Source organism: Pleurodeles waltl, chromosome 9 (assembly GCF_031143425.1).
Source record: "Pleurodeles waltl isolate 20211129_DDA chromosome 9, aPleWal1.hap1.20221129, whole genome shotgun sequence".
Lineage (NCBI taxonomy): Eukaryota > Metazoa > Chordata > Amphibia > Caudata > Salamandridae > Pleurodeles > Pleurodeles waltl.
Window position 1 is genome coordinate 927,470,679 of NC_090448.1, and position 20,287 is coordinate 927,490,965.

Sequence of the window (20,287 nt, forward strand, 5' to 3'; positions counted from 1 at the left end):
CAGGTAAAACAGTGTTACATCACATTTTATTGTCATTATTTTGAAATTCTTTGGCACTGGCTGTTATTTCTCACTTCCATGCCCACTTACTGTACCCTTTGGCAATTCATTATACAGATGTTGGTGCCCCACTATAGCTCATGGTGTGATCACTGCAGCCAACTACAGGTCTTTCTTATGTGCTCATTTACTGTACAGTTGAATTGCAATGTTTGTACCTGGTTAAACGTATACATACTTGAAAAATGTGACATACTCCATACTTGTATTTTTTACAAGTGTGTTTATTGAAGTGCTGAGAAAAAGAGGGGCAAGTGCAATGGGATGGGGTGATGATGGAGGAAAGTCCAGGGTATTGTTTCAGTCTATTTGTCCAAGGGGACATAGGAAGGGGAGGAATGGCAGCTCAAGGTGGACAGGGTGACAAAGTGAGACACAAGGGTGACACAAGGGTGACAATCAGGAGAGTCTCATTTCCTGGCAGGGGACTTGGCAATGGTTTCTGGCTTCTGCCTGGATCGCAGGGAACGTTTGCGGGGAGGTTCTCCTTCTGCAGGGGGAGGGGTGCTGGTGGCCTGTGAGTCATGTGGCGGGGCCTCCTATCCACTAGCGGCAGTGAAGGTGGAAGGCAGTTCAGATGTCTGGCTAGTGGCAGGGGCCCGCTGTTGTGAGACTGCCTCCCTCATAATGTTGGCCATGTCTGCCAGCACCCCTGCTATGGAGACCAGGATGGTGTTGATGGCCTGCAAGTTCTCCCTGATCACCTGGTAGTGTCCCTCCTGCAGCTGCCTGTTCTCCTGCACATTGTCCAGGATCTGGCCTATCGCATCCTGGGAATATTGGTAGGCTCCCAGGATCTCGGATAGTGCCTCCTGGAGAGTCAGTTCCCTGGGCCTATCTTCCCCCTGGCGCACAGCAGTCCTCCCAGTTTCCCTCTTGTCCTGTGCCTCTGTCCCCTGAACCCTATGCCCACTGCCACTGACCCCATGTCCCTGATTGTCTTGGGTTTGATGTGTGCCCTGGGGTTCCTGTAGAGGTTGGTGCACTGCTGATTGATGTGTCGTGGGGACAGAGGTATGGGACTCTGGTTGGGTGCTGTGGTGGTGTTTCCAGATGGGGGAGGCTATGTGGTGGTGTGTGACTGGGCTTGGGTAACCGACTGTCCAGAGGTCCCTGATGGGCCAGATTGGTCATCCAGATCCAGGTGACCAGAGTTACTGTCATCACTGTGGGCCTCTTCAGTTGGTGTACTGGATATTGCTTGTACCTCCTCTCTGGTGACATTGGCTGGGATACCTGTGGGGATGTAAATGATGTGTTATTATTTCTGTGTGTGACATATTGTGCATCAGTGGGTTGCCCTATTTGGTTGTACTTGACCTGACAGCTTTCACTTGTGTAAGTTGGTGTGTCGTGGGCTAGCTGATTCTCTCTCTTGTGCATGCTTTGGTGATAGGTGTCCATGCAGGGCTGTGATTAATGTCCATGCATTGGTAGTGCATGAAGGGCTTGGCATTGGAATGAGTGGGATGTGATGGTGGGGTGTGTGGGAGGTGGTGGAGTGATGGGAGTGAGGGGGAGGGTGGGGGTATGTGATGGCATGCAGGAATGGGGGTGATAGTAGTATAGAGTTGACTTACCAGAGCCAAGTCCTCCTCCTACTCTGGCCAGGCTCTCAGGATGCATGATTGCTAAGACTTGCTCCTCCCATGTTGTTAGTTGTGGGGGAGGAGGTAGGGGTCCACCGCCAGTCGTCTGTACAATGAGTTGGTGTCTTTCTGCAATGGAACGTGCCTTCCCCGTAGGTTGTTCCAACTCTTCCTGATATCATCCCTTGTTCTTGGGTGTTGTTCCACAGAGTTGACCCTGTTCATGGTCCTCTGCCATAGCTCCATCTTCCAAGCTATCGATATCTGCTGCATCTGTGCTCCAAATACCTGGGGCTTTACCCTGATGATTTCCTCCACCATGACCCTTACCTCCTCCTCCTCTGAGAATCGGGGGTGTCTTTGTGGTGCCATGGGTGTTGTGGGAGGTGTGTAGGTGAGGGTGTGTAGGGTAATGTGTCGAGTGTGTGATGTGGGGTGCGTGAGTGGTGTATAGGTGTGAGTGGTGTGTGGCTCTGGTTGTGTCTGTGGTCTTGCTGCCTTTCTCTGGTGGCAATTGTTTTAAATGGTAGAGGGTTGTGGGTAATGTAGGTGTGTGTTTTATAGTGGTGTGGGTGTGGGTGTGGGTGTAAGGGTGTGGTGTGTGTATGTGTGCCAAGTGTGTGTTGTTTGAATTGTGCAATGTGGTGTTGTTTTGTATGTATGTGTGTATTTTTAGCACAGTGGTATGTACCGCCAATGGTTTACCGCCATTGAATGTCCGCCGTGGTGATTCGTGGGTCACAATGTGATAGGTGTAGTGCTGTTGGCGTAACGGTGTGGGTTTTGATACCGCCAGTTTATTACTGACCTTTGATGTGGCAGATTTGTGTCTGTGGCTGAATAGTAACGGATTGTGTGTGTGTGTCATAATATGGTGAACGGATATCTGCTGTGGTGGCGGTATGTTGGCCTCAGTCAGCATGGCAGTAAGTGGGATTTACCGCCAATGTCATAATGAGGGCCTATGTCCCACAATCACCTTTCCTCCACTCTTTTAAAGCCATGTTCTAATGTTTCCTTCTTATAAAAAAAAGGAGCAGAGGCGCAATGTTTTCATATATATCGTATACATGTAGGATCTATGAGCCAAAACACATGCTGAAATGCATCTTGGAGTTGGTTGCAACATATATTTTAAGCAGTTTCAGGCAAATCACTTTCCAAAGTGGTAGCTGTCCTGAATGTCAGATAACATGCAGCTAGATTCCCGAAATGTAACGAATTTAAGCAGTGAAATCAATAAATATTTTCAGGATAAACATCTTAGAAGACAGAATAGAAAAGCTACATTTGTATACATACACGTCAACATCCATATACATATTCACTGAAAAAAAACAAAGGTTATAGGGGCGTTATAGTTAGTAATGACTCGCACCCCCATCTTGCACAGTTTTTTTGTCAAATTTGTGGGATAATCAGCAGTGCATGGCGAGAGTGTGATTTATAGTTACCTTATGGCATGAGTTAACTGAGGTAACTCTTACTATAACTGCTGAATGTCTATGTAACTATAACGCCCCTACAGCCTTTGTTTTTTTCAATGAATTTCTGTGCCTTTAAAAAAAAATCAATCTTCTAACTATAACATCCCTGTAACCCTTGTTTTTTCCAGGTAATTTCTATGTTTTTCTTAATGTATAGTAATTTTCACTACTATACGTTAATACAGCTACTGTCACGCATGGCTTCTGGCCAGGCCCTGAGGCCAACCCACTGTGAGCATCAAACTTGCACCATGCACGGGCTTCACCCTTGCGCAGGGGAGATTTCCAGCAACTCTTAGCCTGCAGCCAGATCCTGCAGCCAACTCTTTCTAACCACTCAGCCCCATGCTGTACACAGGCCTTTGGCCGTACACGGCAAGAGTTAGCAGCGGCCTCTCTAGGTGTGAGAATAGATGTGAGAAGGTGTGTCTGGGGGTGAGAGTGGCTGTCAGATTGTCTGTCTGGGTGTGAGAGTGCGTACATTAGTGTTTTAGTGGGTGTGTCAGTGTGTGCGCAGGTCTGTGAGTGGGTACATGAGGATGTGAGTGGGTGCGTGAGCATCTGAGTGTGTCTGTGAGTGGGTGCATAAGTGTCTGAGTGGGAGAAATTGATTGGAGGAGAGAAAGAGAAAAAAGTGAGATGAAAAGAGATAGAGCCTCCCCAGGGTGTGAGGGTGCCATGGACCCCGCATATATCTATATACAAGCTCCAGGGGTTGGTCCCTGGGGTTTAGGGGTCCCATAGGGATCCCCCTTTCTTTGTTTTAAACATTTGCCCTGGAGGATGGTGATTCCTGGGGTGTGGGGGGGTTGTGCAGCCCCCACTCATAATTCAGTGTAACCCCATGGGGTGGTGGTCCCTTTTCTTTTTTTTTTAATATTTGCCATGGGGGTGGTGGCCTCCGGGGTGCCCCACATTATGTTACATAAACGCCCAGTGGAGGTGGTGGTCCCTGGGGCAGCAGGGGGGCCACAGGCCAACCCCACATACAAAAAATCAGACCTGGGGAGGTGGCGGTCCCCAGGGCATCAGGAGGGGGGCCAGAAGCCCCCACCATTTTTTTTTCAAAAAGCCCATGGGACTTGGCCCACTCGGAGGCATTAGACTAACGAAGCGCACATGACCTCGCTAACTCTGCTTGTAAAATAAATAAATAAATGCTTTTTAGCTCTTGGGGGGGGCTTTGGGACCCCAACACCAGAGCTAAGGGGTCAGGGTGTTCGTGCCCAGGCCCCTTTCATATTTTTTTTTTTTCCTGGGACTTGGCTTCAGCCAAATCCTAAGATGGCTGACAACACTTCTGCTGCTGAAGTGTTATCAGCCAATCCGATCTCTGCATGAGTTCGGGAGGCATCGCGAATCCTTAGCTTCACTATGTACACATATTTTGATTTCCTTGAATTTCTTAAAAACCACTGAACGAATTTCCACCAAATAACAAAAAGAGCTCTTTCTGACCAAGAGCTATCATTCTACCAACTTTGGTGTAATTCCGTCTGGTGGTTTGTGCGCTGTTGCTGTTCAATTTTTCTTGTGGAAATTAACATTGGAAAAGCTCTAAATTTCACCCCCTCTTTATCTCTGCCCTCACTTGATGGATCACCTCGACATTTTCCAGACAGCAGCTCATGTGACTGTCAAATCTTTTGGAAAATTTTGTGAAGATTAATCAAGCGTCACCAAATATATATGCGAGCAAAAAATAGCCTTTTCTATAGAAACTAGGGGCCACAAGTACGAAGCATTTTGCACATTGAATCAGGCCGTTTGCGATGTGCAAAATGCAATTTGAGATGCACAGACCCATTTTTGCGATTCGGTAATCTATTTACTGAATCTCAAAAGGGGGTTTGTGAGTCGCAATTAGGAAGGGATGTTCCCTTCCTAATTGGGAGTCACAGTCCCATGTATGATTGTTTTATGAGCGCGAATGCGGTCGCAAAACAATTGGAGTTAGCAGCTTCAAACCGGTGCTAACCCATTCGCAGTTAGCAGCTTCAAACTGGGACCCCTTCCCCTTTGTGAATGGCAGTGAACAATTTTTTCAGACCACTGCCTGCTCTGAAAATATGAAAAGAAAACTTTTCATTTGTTGTTTTTGAAATGCATCTCGTTTTCCTTTAAGGTAAACGGGCTGCATTTAAAACAAAAAAAGCTACTTTATTTCCAGCAGGCTGCCATCCCTGTGAGGGCGGCCTTTCCCAATTAATATTCATGAGATAGGTCAATTGCGACCCCCTTGACACTGTTGTAAATAAGGTTTTGCAACTTGCGAGTCTGAAAACCTGTATTTCGTACATGTGGCCCTAGGCCCTAACTATAACTACCTACCTGGCGACCCCCTTCAATTGTAGCATGGCACCTACGTCACTTTCTAATTGCAGATGACTAATGATGTCACAACCAGACAGTAATAAGAAAGGTAGAGACAGGGCCTAATTAGGTCCTAAGGGTTGATTTAGATCTTAGCAGTCACACCGCCAAGCTGCCTTGGCGGCAGACCGGAGAAGACCGTCAGGTTGATGGTCTTGTGCCCGCTTTATTTAGATGTTACAGCTCTGTAGACATGGTACTAGTGGTGCTTTGCTGATGGAGGGAGGACATTGTGGGCATAAATGGACAGTGTACAATGGCTAGAGGCTGTGGAGTAGAGGTAAGTCACGCACACACTCTACCTTTGCAAATGTGTCCACCTGTATCACATATGACACTACACACCACATACACACCCGTATCCATTGCCATATCAACACAACACATAGCTGTCATAAACATACATTGACAGACATACATGACACAACATACACATACCATAGACACTGCACCAACACACAATAAACAACACAGCCACCAACACACTCATCTACACAAGCACTCTCACATCATATCATAGCTACACACATCCTGACAATGACTGTCACATAACACCACTCACGTGGATGTTGAACACAGCTACACAACACAACATACACAACAACACCAATGCAATATGCAAGTAGCACACATACTGACACAACCACAGCAACAACTCGATTCACCTCAACCAGCCACTCACATTGCACACACACATATATGTATTGACTCACACATGCAACTTGCAGCACAACATGACAGGTACAGGTCCCCTGTCAATGTGTACACATGGATACAGTTGAGAGGTGTGAATGTACCATCATTTTGGTGGTAGCATTCATTTGCCAATGAAGGTGGATACCATAGTGACAGCTGTGTATGTGTGCAATATGTGTTGTCTACCAGTGTGTCCCCACCAATGTCTGACCCACTTGTGTCCCAAACATATGCATTTTACAGTAACTGAAAAAAATTACTGTGACGTGCATATGCCTACAGTGTTACTGTGCTCATGTAGAGTGACCCCCTTCATATAAATCCAATGCGGGTTGACTTTGTGTCCTGCAACGAGGGGAGGGGTTGTTTTCTCCATTCTCCAGTGGCAGCAGCGACGGAGGGCGTTGACCAGTCGAAGATGGAGGTGGATGGGTACAAAAGGTTGTTTTTCACCCCTTCTCCTCTCCCCCCCACTCTGCCAACTCATACTTCGAGGTCTGACCGCCACTTTTTCTCTGTGGTAAGAGTGTCTGGCGTCCCGCTGTCAGACACTATTGACTATGGCACCATCGACCGCAGGTGGAATTACTTTGCGGAGACGGCGGTTCGTATATGGACTTCCATCTATGGGATCACCAACATCTAAATACGGCAGGCGGACCATCACAGCGGCGGACAGTGGGACCTTTACTGTCAAGAGATAAATCAGGCTCTAAGTATAAGTTGTGGCATGACACAAATTAGGGAATGATGGAGTACGATGCAGTATACAGTATTGTTTACAGTATGACAATGTCTTGATATATGAGTATTGAGCCTGATTCACAAAGGTAAGCTTACGCTTATGTGTAAGTTTACAAATTTTTATTTACTCTTCACAAATTACAAGTAAATTGCAAGTTGAAAACTGTGAAGGCTCTGCAATGGGTGCGGAGAACTCTGCACATAAAATGATAGGACAAGTGTGCGTTTTTATGTGCAGAGATCAACACCCACTATAACTGACTAGGTTACTGGCCTGCATAAAACTCACCAATTAGGACCATACCATTAGTATGTATTTTGAATGAACTCCTTGTCCTTACAATGGAGGTTGTACGGAAATGTGTTCAAATGTTCTATTTTGAGTTTCTCATTCTTCCAATGGCTCTTTAACAAATGTAAAATAATGGTTTAGGCAGAATAAATAAGTGGTAAGTTTGTCAATAACAGTTAAACCATCTTTACTGAAAAAAATAACATTTCAAGTGACAGCGACTTCGAGTAAAAATATCTAATCTGAATCTAACAACAAAGTGATGCTCCTAAGTTTTTGTTTTCCTATAGTTACTACAGTCACATTGTAAAGTGTGATAACAGTCAATGACTGAAAACTAGAAACAAACCCTGTGTAGATTGTTGCACATCAAATTAAATAAAACAGTAATTTGCATAGATTTTGTTAAAGAGAAATGTCATTGCGTTGCCAATCGAGAGAACATTAATAAAGTGAGCATCAGCACTAGGGGCTTGAAAGCTGGCATATTAAAACAAATATGCAGAATGTCAGCAGTATTATAATCTACTCATTGTGTTATTATTTAATCTAACCATGTGCATCTGAGATCACCATACTAAGGGCAAAAAAGAAAGGATTGATTAGCTGTTCTAATAGCAAAAAGTAGAAAACCAAGCTCTGGCATTGAAATGAATTTCTAACGTTCTACCCAAATAAGCTTCTGTATAAATATGCAAATCTGTGACTGAGGAGCATATTTCTATTTTTGCAACTTTTGTTCTCAATTTCTGTGACATATTTAATGTTATCCTTTAGACAAACTGTACATTTCCCTTTGTGGATTGTTGTTTTACTTATTTGGAGTAGAGTGGGTAACTACAAAGTGTTTTCTAGTGTTCACACTTTGATACCGATAATGATTTTCACAGTACTGGTGGGTGTTGGACCTGGCCCTTTCTACATGGTCATTCCTCAAACTTTTTGCCTTTTCCTTCTTATTTTTTTGACCGTTTTTTGGTTGACGTTATGACTCTGGGCACTTTACCACTGTTAATCAGTGCTAAAGTGCATGTGATCTCCGTTGTAAACTTGGAATGATTGGCTTATACCTAATTGGCATATTTAATTTACCTGTAAGTCCCTTGTAAAGTGGTATCTCTATACCCAGGGCCTGTAAATTAAATGTTACTGGTGGTCCTGCAGCGCTGCTTGCACCACCCACTGAAGTAGCCTTTCAAACCTGTCTCAGGCCTGCTAGCACAGGGCCTGTGTTCTGCCACAGGGACCTGGCATCTAAATTTACTTGCCAGGCCCACAACTCCCCTTGTACTACATGTAAGTCACCCCTAAGGTAGGCCCTAGCTAGCCCTATGGGCAGGGTGCTATGCATGTAGAAGGCAGGACATGTGCCTAGTAGTGTGGTCTATCCTGGTAGTGACAAACAGCTTATCTGGGTTCTCACTGCTGTGAGTGCAGCCTTCTCATAGGATTGCATTGGAAATGCCCTGCCTTATGTGTAGGGGGTATTGTCTGATTTATGAGGGGTAGTGTAGGCATGCTGGTGTAGGTGGATTTTGTATTATCATTACAGAAATAACACTTCCAGAAAGGGAGCATTTCTCTGTGCTTATAGATCTGGTGTTTTGCAGCTTGACTCCAATCCACATCTGGGCAGAGTGACAGTTGGGCTTGGTGCATACTTTTCAGACAGCCCGTACACAGGGAGGGTGGAGGTGTCACAGAGGTGCATCTACATACTGAATAGTCTTCCTGGGCTGAGAGAAGGGAGAGGCTTGGCACACATGCATTCGCAAAGGCTGTGCCCTGGCCTCACACAAATGGGTCATTTACCCCCCAACTGATGTTTGGAGCCTGTGCTGGAGGAGAGAGGGGGCACTCCCAGAACCAGTTGTAACTGGTTGGAACCTCCTTTCCCCCTCTTTGTGAAACACACTGTAAACTGAGTATAAGTACAGGGGATTTTTCCCCACAATTTAGACATGAAGAGACATTCTTGGGGCATCTTCAGGTCACAGAACGCTATTGAATGGACTCACCAGGACCCACCTTGGACTGCTGCTGCTGTGCTGACCCATGACCTTGTAGGTCACTAGGAGGAACTGCCACCATCTGCATCCCTTGTGCTGGCCTGTTGTTTGGGCCTGCTAGCCCTGTGCCCTCCCCATTCTGTATCCAGGGGCAGGGTGCCGTGGCCCCTGACCCCCTGTGACTGACTGACGAAGCACTTTCCTTCCAGGGATTCTGTGCCCTGTGAGCACTCTTGGTTCATGCCTGAAGCGATGGGAATGCACTTCTTCATGGGCCTTGATTATTTACAGCACCTGGAGAAGAGCGCTTTACTTATTGACCCCTTTGCATGAGAATAGCGCTTTGATAGCGCTTGTCTGACCACTTGGGAGTCACCGCCGCAGCCGGGGGAAATTGATCAGAGGGGTCCGGAAGTCCTGGAGGGCTTGGGATGCACCCCTCTGAAGATGAGAGAGGAGCTGTGACTCCTCAATTGCAGCTGGGGGGGGTTAAAGTTACTTTCGCCCCCCCCAAGGAGAGTCAGTTGTGACCCGTGGGGGGACACAGAAAGTGTTGCTGCCTGTTTCAGGTGCAGGCCCCAGGAGGGGTCTCGAAACCACCACCCAGAGTGGGTGCGTACTCCAGCCCCCCTCCCAACACTAAAAAGCGCCCCGTTGTGTGCAGAGGAGCATTGGGGGCCCCCTTACTTGATTTTCTGGCACTTCAGCAAGCCAGGTACTTTGAAGGAGACTGTACATATATCAGATGCTCCGTGTAGGGACATGCTGGGACTTTTAGGTAGCCTGTTTTATATATGATATGTTACACATATGGATGTTCCTTTTATAGGCATGACATGATAATATGTGTTTATGACTTGCCATATGTTCTGCCATATGTTCTTTAATATTCCTTTTATGGGTATTTACAAGGTGTTTAAGACAAGTGCATTTCCTTTCTTAAAGTGATTCCTGACTACTGCTTATGTTGCAGAATTCTGAGTACTTGTGTGTTCTAATATGACTACTGCTTATTCTTGCAGAATATTAGTAACCTGTGTAATGTTCTGACAACTGCTAAAGTAGGAGTATATTCCTGACATGAAATGGTTGGTCTAATTTTGTTTTGTGCAATACAGTTTATTTTGACATAGCTCAGTGTTGTGTTTACTTTGTGGAGTATATATTGCACATGTGTGTTGTGTGTGTTGTGCAAACGCTTTACACATTGCCTTTGTGTTAGGACTGACTGCTCATGCCAATCTACCAGGGGGTGAGCAGGGGTTATCTTGGACGTGTAACTCCCTTGCCCTGACTAGAGTGGGTAGGTTCTGCCTGGCTTAGGTGCATACCCTAGGCAACCAGAAACCCCATTTCTAACAGTGGGGCACTAAATTCTTACACAGAATTAATGTTACCGTGCAGTAAATCCAGGCCATTGCCCTGCAATCGCAGGTTAAGCCCCATGTGATTGGGAATTACAGTGTGAGACTGTCTTCACCAGTAAAAAAACATAAATAAAATTCCCAATTCTGTGGTGTTTAATGCATACATTTAGTGGGGAAGAGAGAGGGGGATGTGATGAGGAGGTGAGGGATGGAAAAGAAGATAACTGCATGTTCCCCGCTGCCCGAAGAAAAAGGGAGTGAGGCTTGACTGTTGCTGCTGAAACTTCATGTGTTTTTTTGGCAAAATTAATAATGGGAAAATCAGGTATGTTGGTCACACACCCTAGAAATCTGGGTGCATGAACAATGGCATACTCTGAATCAGGCAGAGTAGAATTCTATGCATAAATATTTTCCACATGACTCTTAATCAGGTATGTGGTGTGCAATGCTACGTCAATGCTTCAAAGACAATTTTTGATATGGTTGTCTAATTCATTATAGAGGGGATATTTCATACTTCTTTCCATGTGCAATGTCGTAATTATATTTGAGATTTTCAATTGAGTTTAATGGAACGTAATATTCCTCAATTCATGATGGGGGGATGTACACATGACTTCAGATAAGTAAGGGTGTTAGCTCCTAAGGTAAACATAGTATGTTCAGCCACCCTAACTGATCACCGCAAATATTCAACAGTAGTTAGAGGAAAGGAGGACAAGTAGGAACCAATGCACCAATGCACCACATGAAGTGCTCAGACAAAGGACAGAAGAAAAAGAATGACATTTATTTGAGGTTGACAGCTTTACAGACCTTAGAGGAAAGAGACTTGTGGCATTTCCTGCTAGGAATTCCTCAGTCTCTACCTACTGGTCAGCCCAAGCATTACCCTTCACAGCCTTCCATGAAGAAGACCCGATTGCAATATCCAGCCATGACAGAAAACAAAAAACAAGAAAAGAAGCACAGGAAGTTGTGTGGCTGCCATGTGGCGAACAACATAATCCAAAAACTTTATGTGGCTGCCAAAATGTGAACACTAACTTGTGAAGCCATTTTTTACTTTTATCAGGATAGAGCTCCAGTGAAGGTTACATTCGATGCTGTGCAAGCTTGGAGTTAAAAGGCTAGGAATAGAACTACACTCCCATGATTTCAAGTGTAGTTGTCACCCAGTGACTGATGTCCAGTGTTCAGAATCATTGGCTTGGTAATAGCCTTATTGCATGACATTTGGAGAGCTCTTCAGGCAGAGGCAGAGCTCATACTGACCTGTGTGCTGCAGTCAAAAATGGCACTCACCAGGCTATTGTGCTCTGAAAATGTAACAGTGTTAAAGAAAATTTTAAATTGCTGACAAATTGCTTTAATAGAAATAATGTGCAAAACATATGTTTAAAAATGAAATGTGCTAGTTGGTAACCCTACTTAAACTTTAGAAACCCATAAAACGTAAATGAAATATAGATTTTTAAACTTAGCCTATCTGTTGGTGCCATACTAATTAACAAATATATGATTATTAGAAAGACTGTTTTTTGCATTGAATAGTTGTTCCACAAGATGTTTTTATTCTATTTGCTGCTGATGCTGCTGCTGCTGCTGCTTTGGAAGCTACTGTTTGTTAGTGAATAGACACTTGTTTTGTATTAGATGAGTGATAGTGAGGTTCTCACCATAACAGATGCAGATGACAGGGAGGATGAGTCATGAGAAGAAGTTTGTGGAAAACAAGAACCATGTACGGCAACACTCATGTCTGAAAGACAATTGCATTTTGGTGAGAAAATGGGGAGTACACCTGTTCCCAGTAGCATGCTGAGATCCTATTGGTTTACATGAAGGAGAAAAAACAGAAATATTTCAACTATGTGTTCAAATTAGTCGGTATTCCTAGATTAGAAAAAGAGACATTCACATCTTTCTGTAGGTGAGAGTCAGACACCTATTTCCTTTTCCAACTCTCCGAGATGAAACTCTTCATTGAGGGCCTAATTTACAAACAGCCTCTACTGTTGGAGCAGAGGACCCACAGTGGCGGCACGGGTCCCGCAATCATGGCTGGACATCTGAAATGGAAAGCTGCAGTACAGAGGCTTCACCACAAGTGTGAGAACCCCACCATGACTGCAAGACCTCCGCTATGACTGTGGAAACCCTTTGTGAATCAGGTCCTGAGTTTCTTTGACATCTCTTCATGAGAAGTCTTAACTTATTTTTTGGCCTGCTGTTAATTTGACTGAGAATACTTTCGAGCCTGTTACGTAGAATCTTCATGCTTATGATTTGATTGCTCTCATCAGAAATCTTTATGGGTATCTGAACTGACACCTTTTCCTTTTCGAATGTAACTTTGATACATTTTAGAATAGGAAGTTAATTTATGGACCAAACTTGTTGCATTATTATTGTAATGACAGCAATACTGACTAATGTTCTGATTTATATCATGATCAAATATTGATTGGTGGATTATATTAACTCTTAATGTTGATACAGATTAATTATTTAGTTAAAGATGAACAACTAGAAGATTGATAATAAAACCCTTTAAGTCCCACTGAACTCTCTTTTTTAACTGAACCAAGATTTAATAATTGAAAATGCTCTTGTATGAGTCCTTACTTCTTTGTTGGTATCAAAGATCCATACAAGCTGGACACAGGGTTTGATTAATGATTGAGGGGGTAGAGAAAAGTCTATGCTCTGGTAATAACAAAATGAGGACTTTGCTATAAAAAGACCAAACTGAAACCCAGTAGGAGAGCAGGTAATATATGTCTATGTCTTGTTATTTCACTTCACTGCTCATCCTGAATGTCTGAGTTACAGTCAGCAAATGTAATTTAAGACATACAAATGTAAACTTTTCAAGCTTTTCAAGGGGTTCTCAGGAGCCTTGAGTTCTGGTTTCACAAGTCATTGTCTTGTTTTCCTCCATTATTCTCTGTTGTTTATACAAGTTGGCTTGTTAGATTTGGCTTGACAGCGCACCTATCTGCAAAATATATGGTCAGTTCTTTACAAATATACATAAAGCGGGCTTTAGGTCCACCGGGAGGAGTAGTACTCAATCACTTCATGCAAATAGCTATTTGGTGCTACCAATGTACATAATGGAGTATGAGCCCTGATCAAGCAGCAACCACAGTTCTAGTCAGGGTAAGTGTCAGGCAAACCCTTCATTTACCTGTGCCCACCCTCTGGTATCTTGCCACAGAATAGTCAGGCGTAACTTATAGGTAATGTGTGAGTATTTGTGTAACCCTTCAAACAGTAAAACAGTGAAAAAGCCTCACAACAAGATTCCATACAAGGTTAGAAAAATAGATCGTAATTTAATTAATAAACCAGGACCAAAATCTAACAAGTTCTCATGCATTATTATCTCAGCTGCAAGGGATAATTAGAACTATATGAGATAGTAAATATTATTAAAATGCTCATCTAGCCTTTTAGGTAGATGAGCCAACAAGCTCAGACTGTGATGACCTTTGTTTGTGAGATGAGTAAATGGTGATACTGATTGTGTCTTGAAGTGCCTCCTGAAGTGTGTTTCACTTTAATGGATACTTAAAAACACTTACAGGCCAGAAACATAGGCACTCACGGTCAAGCAATACATACACATTTGAACCATTCTCTCCTCAGGGTGCCCTCAATGTGATAACAAGGTTTGTTGTATCTCACAGATTTATTTTGTCATTTCAAATCCCCTTCCTGACTGTCCCTTCTCATGTCCCCTTCTGCTCATCTACCTATTCTGAATCTCTTGATCTCACCGCAAGCAGAGGCAGGAATGTAGTCCTAACCATAACTTGTGAATTTCTGTTTTATTTGTTTTAATTCAAACCTGCAACTGAAGATATTTCAGGGGAAAATCTGAAGTATTTTTCAACACATGTTGAGGTGTTAGAAGCAAAGTTAACCACAACTTCAGGTTAACTTTTACATTTTTTAATAGTAGAGTCAGACCTCTAGCTAGCCCAACCTGCCACTCATTGCAGGTGGTCAACAGTTGTGATACATTGCTTCCACCATGCGCAGCCGTGTTTGGTCACAGGGCCTGGCTTCTTCTACTGTGCATGGCCCTCAAAAATATGGAGTGAGGATTGTCTCTGTGGCCAGGCTCTGCCCAATTCTCCATGGGTGGCTATCCTCCAATGCACACAACCATTGGCTAACCACAGTCTGAGGGTGATTTCCTGGGTGCCTAACCCTTCGTGCAGGCCTTCAGCCATGTGCTACATAGGGTTAAACATAGGTCCTGGAATGCTGCCAGTCCCTGTCCCTCCCTTGCCATGTGTTTCTAATCCTCAGCTCTCGTCAGCAATAGTGCACTAAATACTTTTTTCTTGTAGGATTTGCAATTAATTTTGGTGATGTTGTGAATCCAGAGATCCAAGAGTGTTTATAATTATCTTCAGAACTGTAAGTGGTGAATTTAAGTGTCTTTTAGAGTTTGTTTTGTAACTATAACTGCATTTGGACTGTGTTTTTTCAGTGAATTTCTGGAGTTTCTTCACTTTAATGCTTGCTATTTTTAGTGTATTCCAGTTTCTCCCCCTAATGTATGTTAAGATCTTACTACCAAATACCCCCAAAGGATTCCAAAACCCCTTGATGTCAATCACTGTAAAAAAAAATGAAAAAAGATATACATGTGAAATCCGAAATCATATTCCAATTTTTTATTTGTGATCTACTAGTGGCAATTTCTATCTATCTATGGCTATTACACTGTGGCTTTCACCATTGTGAAGTTGAAGTTAGATCAATGATTTCAAAGGCAGAACATGTTTTGTATTGCAAATAAATAAAAAAATGCTCATCCATCTCTGTTCCTTCCTGGAAAGATTTGCACTGATCCATCAACAGCAGCCGAAAAAAGACAGACATGGGGTCCCAAAAGATTATGTTCCAATTCTAACCGAAAAATAATAGGAAACTTTCCTCTGTGATATGGAAAATTCCTGAACATCACTACACAAAATTTGGCAAAAAATCTAAACTTTCCTCTATCTATCTATCTATCTATCTATCTATCTATCTATCTATCTATCTATCTATCTATCTATCTATCTATCTATATTTCCACCCTCAGGGCGCAATGACATTTTCAGGGAAAGAGAGGCACATGGGACCCCGTTCCCCAGGACTCAGCAGTATCATTAAGGGCGCAAGGCTCCCTTCCCTGTGCTGATTTTGGCCCCATCGCATTAGACCTGGCATTAATAATGGGGGAGTGGGCATGAGGCCCCACTACCCAAGTTGATTTCGGCCCCGGGACCTTATCACTGGAATGGAAATTAGAGGGAGGGAGGTATGTTGCCCCCCTTCCTAGGCTGACATCTTCCACCAGCAGGGCCTGGAATCATAATTAGTGGTAGGAGAGCATGTGGTACCCCTCCCTGGTCTGATTTTGGGCACACGTACTCCATCCAATGGGTCCAGGAATTGAAATTAGTGGGGGAGGGCATTAGGCCCCATTTTCCTGGCCGATTTCAGCCCCAGGGTTACCTTCCTCCATGATCCAACACAGTAAAGGTGCGTGGCCTTGTGCTCACCAAGGGCATGTACATAGTACCGTTGGAGGCCACTCGGGGAGCCCCAAGGCTCCCACGGCTCCACCCAGATTCCCACATCCAGCGGGAGCCAGCATTGCTCCCACCGACAGGAAGCAGCTCTAAGCATGTCTAACTTTATTGCTCTTTGTTACGCTAATTTATAAGGGGATACCTTCTTAGGCCGATGGACCTTTTGAGTCGTTCAAGATGTTTACTCCTTTAATCAGTACATATCATAAGTATTGTCAAACAAACAATAGGAATTCTTTAGAGTCATTAATTCTCACACACCATGACCCATTAGGTCATGAATAACCACACCTTTATTATCAGTTGGAAAATTTATTTCCCTAGATTAACAATGCTAGTAGCACATAAATTAGTCTCAAAACCACATGATATAAGTATAAGAACAACACTGGTTGAACAAATCTCCTAAAGAATCTCAATTGAACTAATGCGTTGCTAACTAATCCTTCTAAAGCCAAAGTACAAATCAACAATAAGTAACTGGGCAATGGTAATAACATACATTTGAATTCAGCAATTGAGTAACATCAAACAGCAATTTAGTTTGAATGGAGGAAAACTCACTAACGTCAGATTAGCATCAGCATATATGCACTTAATGCAAAAGAATTCAGTCAACAGAAATTTGAAAATCATCTAACTATCGCTCTATTGATAGGCAGCAGTTGGAACCTAGAAACAAAGACAAATTAATGATAAAAACATTAGGAGTTTGATATACCTGTCCTTATCAATCAGCAAGCGGTGAATAGTCTTTGTCAAGCGGACATCGGTTCAAACAGCATCAGCATCAGGGTATAGGAAGGGAAAGGGTTCAGAATCGGGGACTCTAAGCTCTCCGAACCATTAGAAAGCAGTATCTAAGATAGGCAACAAAGGTGCTACGAGCTCTAAGCATCGAGCCCAAAAATAAGCACCAGCATTACACATGGAGCATGAGAAAAGTGAAGTAAGGAGTGGAGTAAATCTCTGCTGAGCACAAATAAGTAAAGTGGACTGGAACAATAATCACAAACTCTTAGTGCAGTGCGGTTAAGTTAAAGTTCTCCCATATTGTCATTGGTCAAAGAAATCATGTGATAGTAATTAGTCCAATGAAATGTATATTTCAAATCTAAGATATAACTAAACAGTCTTTCATACGTTGATAATTGGCTTCCTCTTCTTTACACACACGTTCAACTCGTCAAGAAGCAACTTTAATATCCTTCCGTCCTTCTGTCAGTACATCCATTGTTTGTTCCTGGGAACATTGCTTTCTCATATACTTCGAGTTAACACTTGTAACAATTTTGCAACATTCAGGTTTCTACGCAAATTAGCTAACACACAGTTTCTAGTGAAGACAGGAACACATTCTTTGCTACTACTATAATTCTGGTCAACCTTCAGTTAGAACAATACATCTTCATTCAGTAAACATGAAATCATGTTTTATTCTGACATTGCATGTTTTCTAAAAAAAAACGGCTGCTCAATACTAAGGTTTAGACCTTGGTAACTTTAAGGCCTACAGTTAACTTAAGCAAATACATTGCATTTAATTAGAAGTATAGCCCATTACTGCATTGTACATTATTATAAGTGCTGAATAAACATTAATATGCTTTTTAGTAAAACATTACATTGTAAATGGTGGCCATTTAAGTAGGCACATTTTCGAGTCACATGTCATTTTCTAGGTTTATTCATTTTCTGTGCAAATACAAAATTCTGAATACATTAAATATTTATTAGTAAAAGTTTCAGTGCTCACAATCCCTCCTCTGATGACTAAATATCTCATCACACTTACATTTCCCCAAGTAAATGTATTTATTTTTTTTACATAATTTTTCTCTTCAAAATGTGGTCCCCTTTATATTTTTATTAATTCCTTTTCCTTTTGAATTTTCCCTAAACAATTTTTCCATTCTAATTTCTTCCCTCCTCTGATCTTTTTTTGATCTTTTCATTTTAATCACATTGTACAATTTACATAATCCCCATACTCCAATTAGACAATTCACTATAATTAGAACCACTGTATGCCACCTTTGGAGTAAGTGTGACTACAAGGGGCAACCCCCCCCCCCCCCCTTTTTTCAGACCCGGGTAATTTGCTTTTTCACCATAGGGCCATCCTCAATTATCTCGAACAGGTGGGCCCAGTGTGCATTTCAATGCATGTGCTTACTTTTTAGCTGATCCAGCCACCCCCATATACAGGAGCGATCCTAGGCCCTGACGAATGCCCCAGACCAGTTTGGCTACAGAAACATGTTGGCCATATAATTTTGGATGACACCTTAAACCATTATGTTCAAGATTGTCTCAAATTGGTTTTAATCTTATCAACAAACACTGTTATTAAAGGATTAAATTATACATGGATTTGTGAGGTAATTTTAGCATTTATTCCCCTTCAACTGGATCCCGCTTTATCCAGAAAGATAAAATTTCAGCACTCCCTCAGAGTTTTTTTTAACAACGAGGTTGAGTCCGCCCAGGTGGTATCATCTTACCTGGGTGGGGGTACGTGGTCAAATGATGAAGCATGATACTATAATGTGTGTGAGACCACCTAGTCCATAAGGGGAACTCCCTCACCCTTCTCTGAACACTCGGCCGTCACTACCACATTCCATGCCAACAATTAGATCACCAAGTCGGTGACCTACTTACCTGTGAAACGGGCCAGACTATCCTGTTCCTAGAATTTCCCATACACGTTGTGGTATCATTTTCTTTAGCTACTCTATTCAGGTACTTAATTATAGGGACAAATGAAAACATGCCATCATAGTTGGAATAGATATATTGGATATACCCCTGATCAAAAAATCTTGTTAGTAACAGACTGCAACTTATGCCATACGTAAGAGGGAAGCTATGATAGGTAGCTCCTTCCTCGACTGAGGCAGGAATATGTGTGCAAACATAACATTATCTTGCATCCATCGTGTCAACATACTCACGTAATAAGCAATAGAAAACATTAGAAGAAAGTTCTTCTTGTGTGTCATTTACGTGCAGATATTTCTCATCTAGTCTAAACTTATCTATGTTTGAGAGTACAGTAGTTGTCTCTACAGCTGAGGTATGGTTGGCCTCATTCTTGTCAAGAACAGTCACACCTACAATCAATATCAGACACACCATCATACATACAATCGCCAAACCAATACCCATATATTTACAGCATCTACTCTTCCTAACTTGCTGGCTATGGCTACTCTTGATCTGTAAAGAATCAGAAAGGGGAAGAGGAAAAAAAATTATAGCTATGTAGCAAAAATAAAAAACAAAAATCTTCATTTTTTTAGCAACTTTTTACAGCCTTCAGTGTTTCTTCCAGGACCCTTGTCAAAAATCTGTAGTTTTGTCAAAATCAGTTTAGCAGCTTGTCAAATTAGGTTATCCAAACAAATCTTTTCTCTTTTCTCAAAGTTATAGGTTTTCAACAGTTCAGTTCATTAGTCTCCTTCAAGTGCCAAAATATTGACTTGGAATGTCTCTATCAAAACAAAAAGACAAACATTATTTCTGCCACTCACTGGTAGATACATACGCCAATTCAGGACCCGTGTACTTGCTGTTTACGACTCTTTTTCTGTTCAGCTTTCGATCTCCAATTTATTCTCCTTCACTTAGATCCACCTTTCTTGTGGTGTCAACTTTTTCCTCAATTGTTGTCACTGTAATTGTTTTCTTCACCCTTGGCTGTGATTCTGGCCACTTATCCCCTTTCAATGGCCTTTTCGTCAATGCTCTTTTCAGTATCGGACATGTAGTTTCTTCTTGCTTTATGATACCGATGGGGTCAGTCATTTATTCTGTTTGTCTTTCAAGATCTTCTACTTCTGGGATAGCTCTCCTCTGACCAGACTCTCCTGCTACCTCAGTTGAGGTGGGGGTCATTGTCAATCTCCTATATTTCTGCCACTTCGTCTCTTACAGGAGTGTTTTCATTGGATGTGGTTAGCTCAGATACAGTTTCTAATTCTCTTTCTCCTACCTCCAAGCCTGGAGCGTGTTTGATTGTTGTTGGTACTCTCAACACTATCTGAAGGATTTTGTACTCTCCG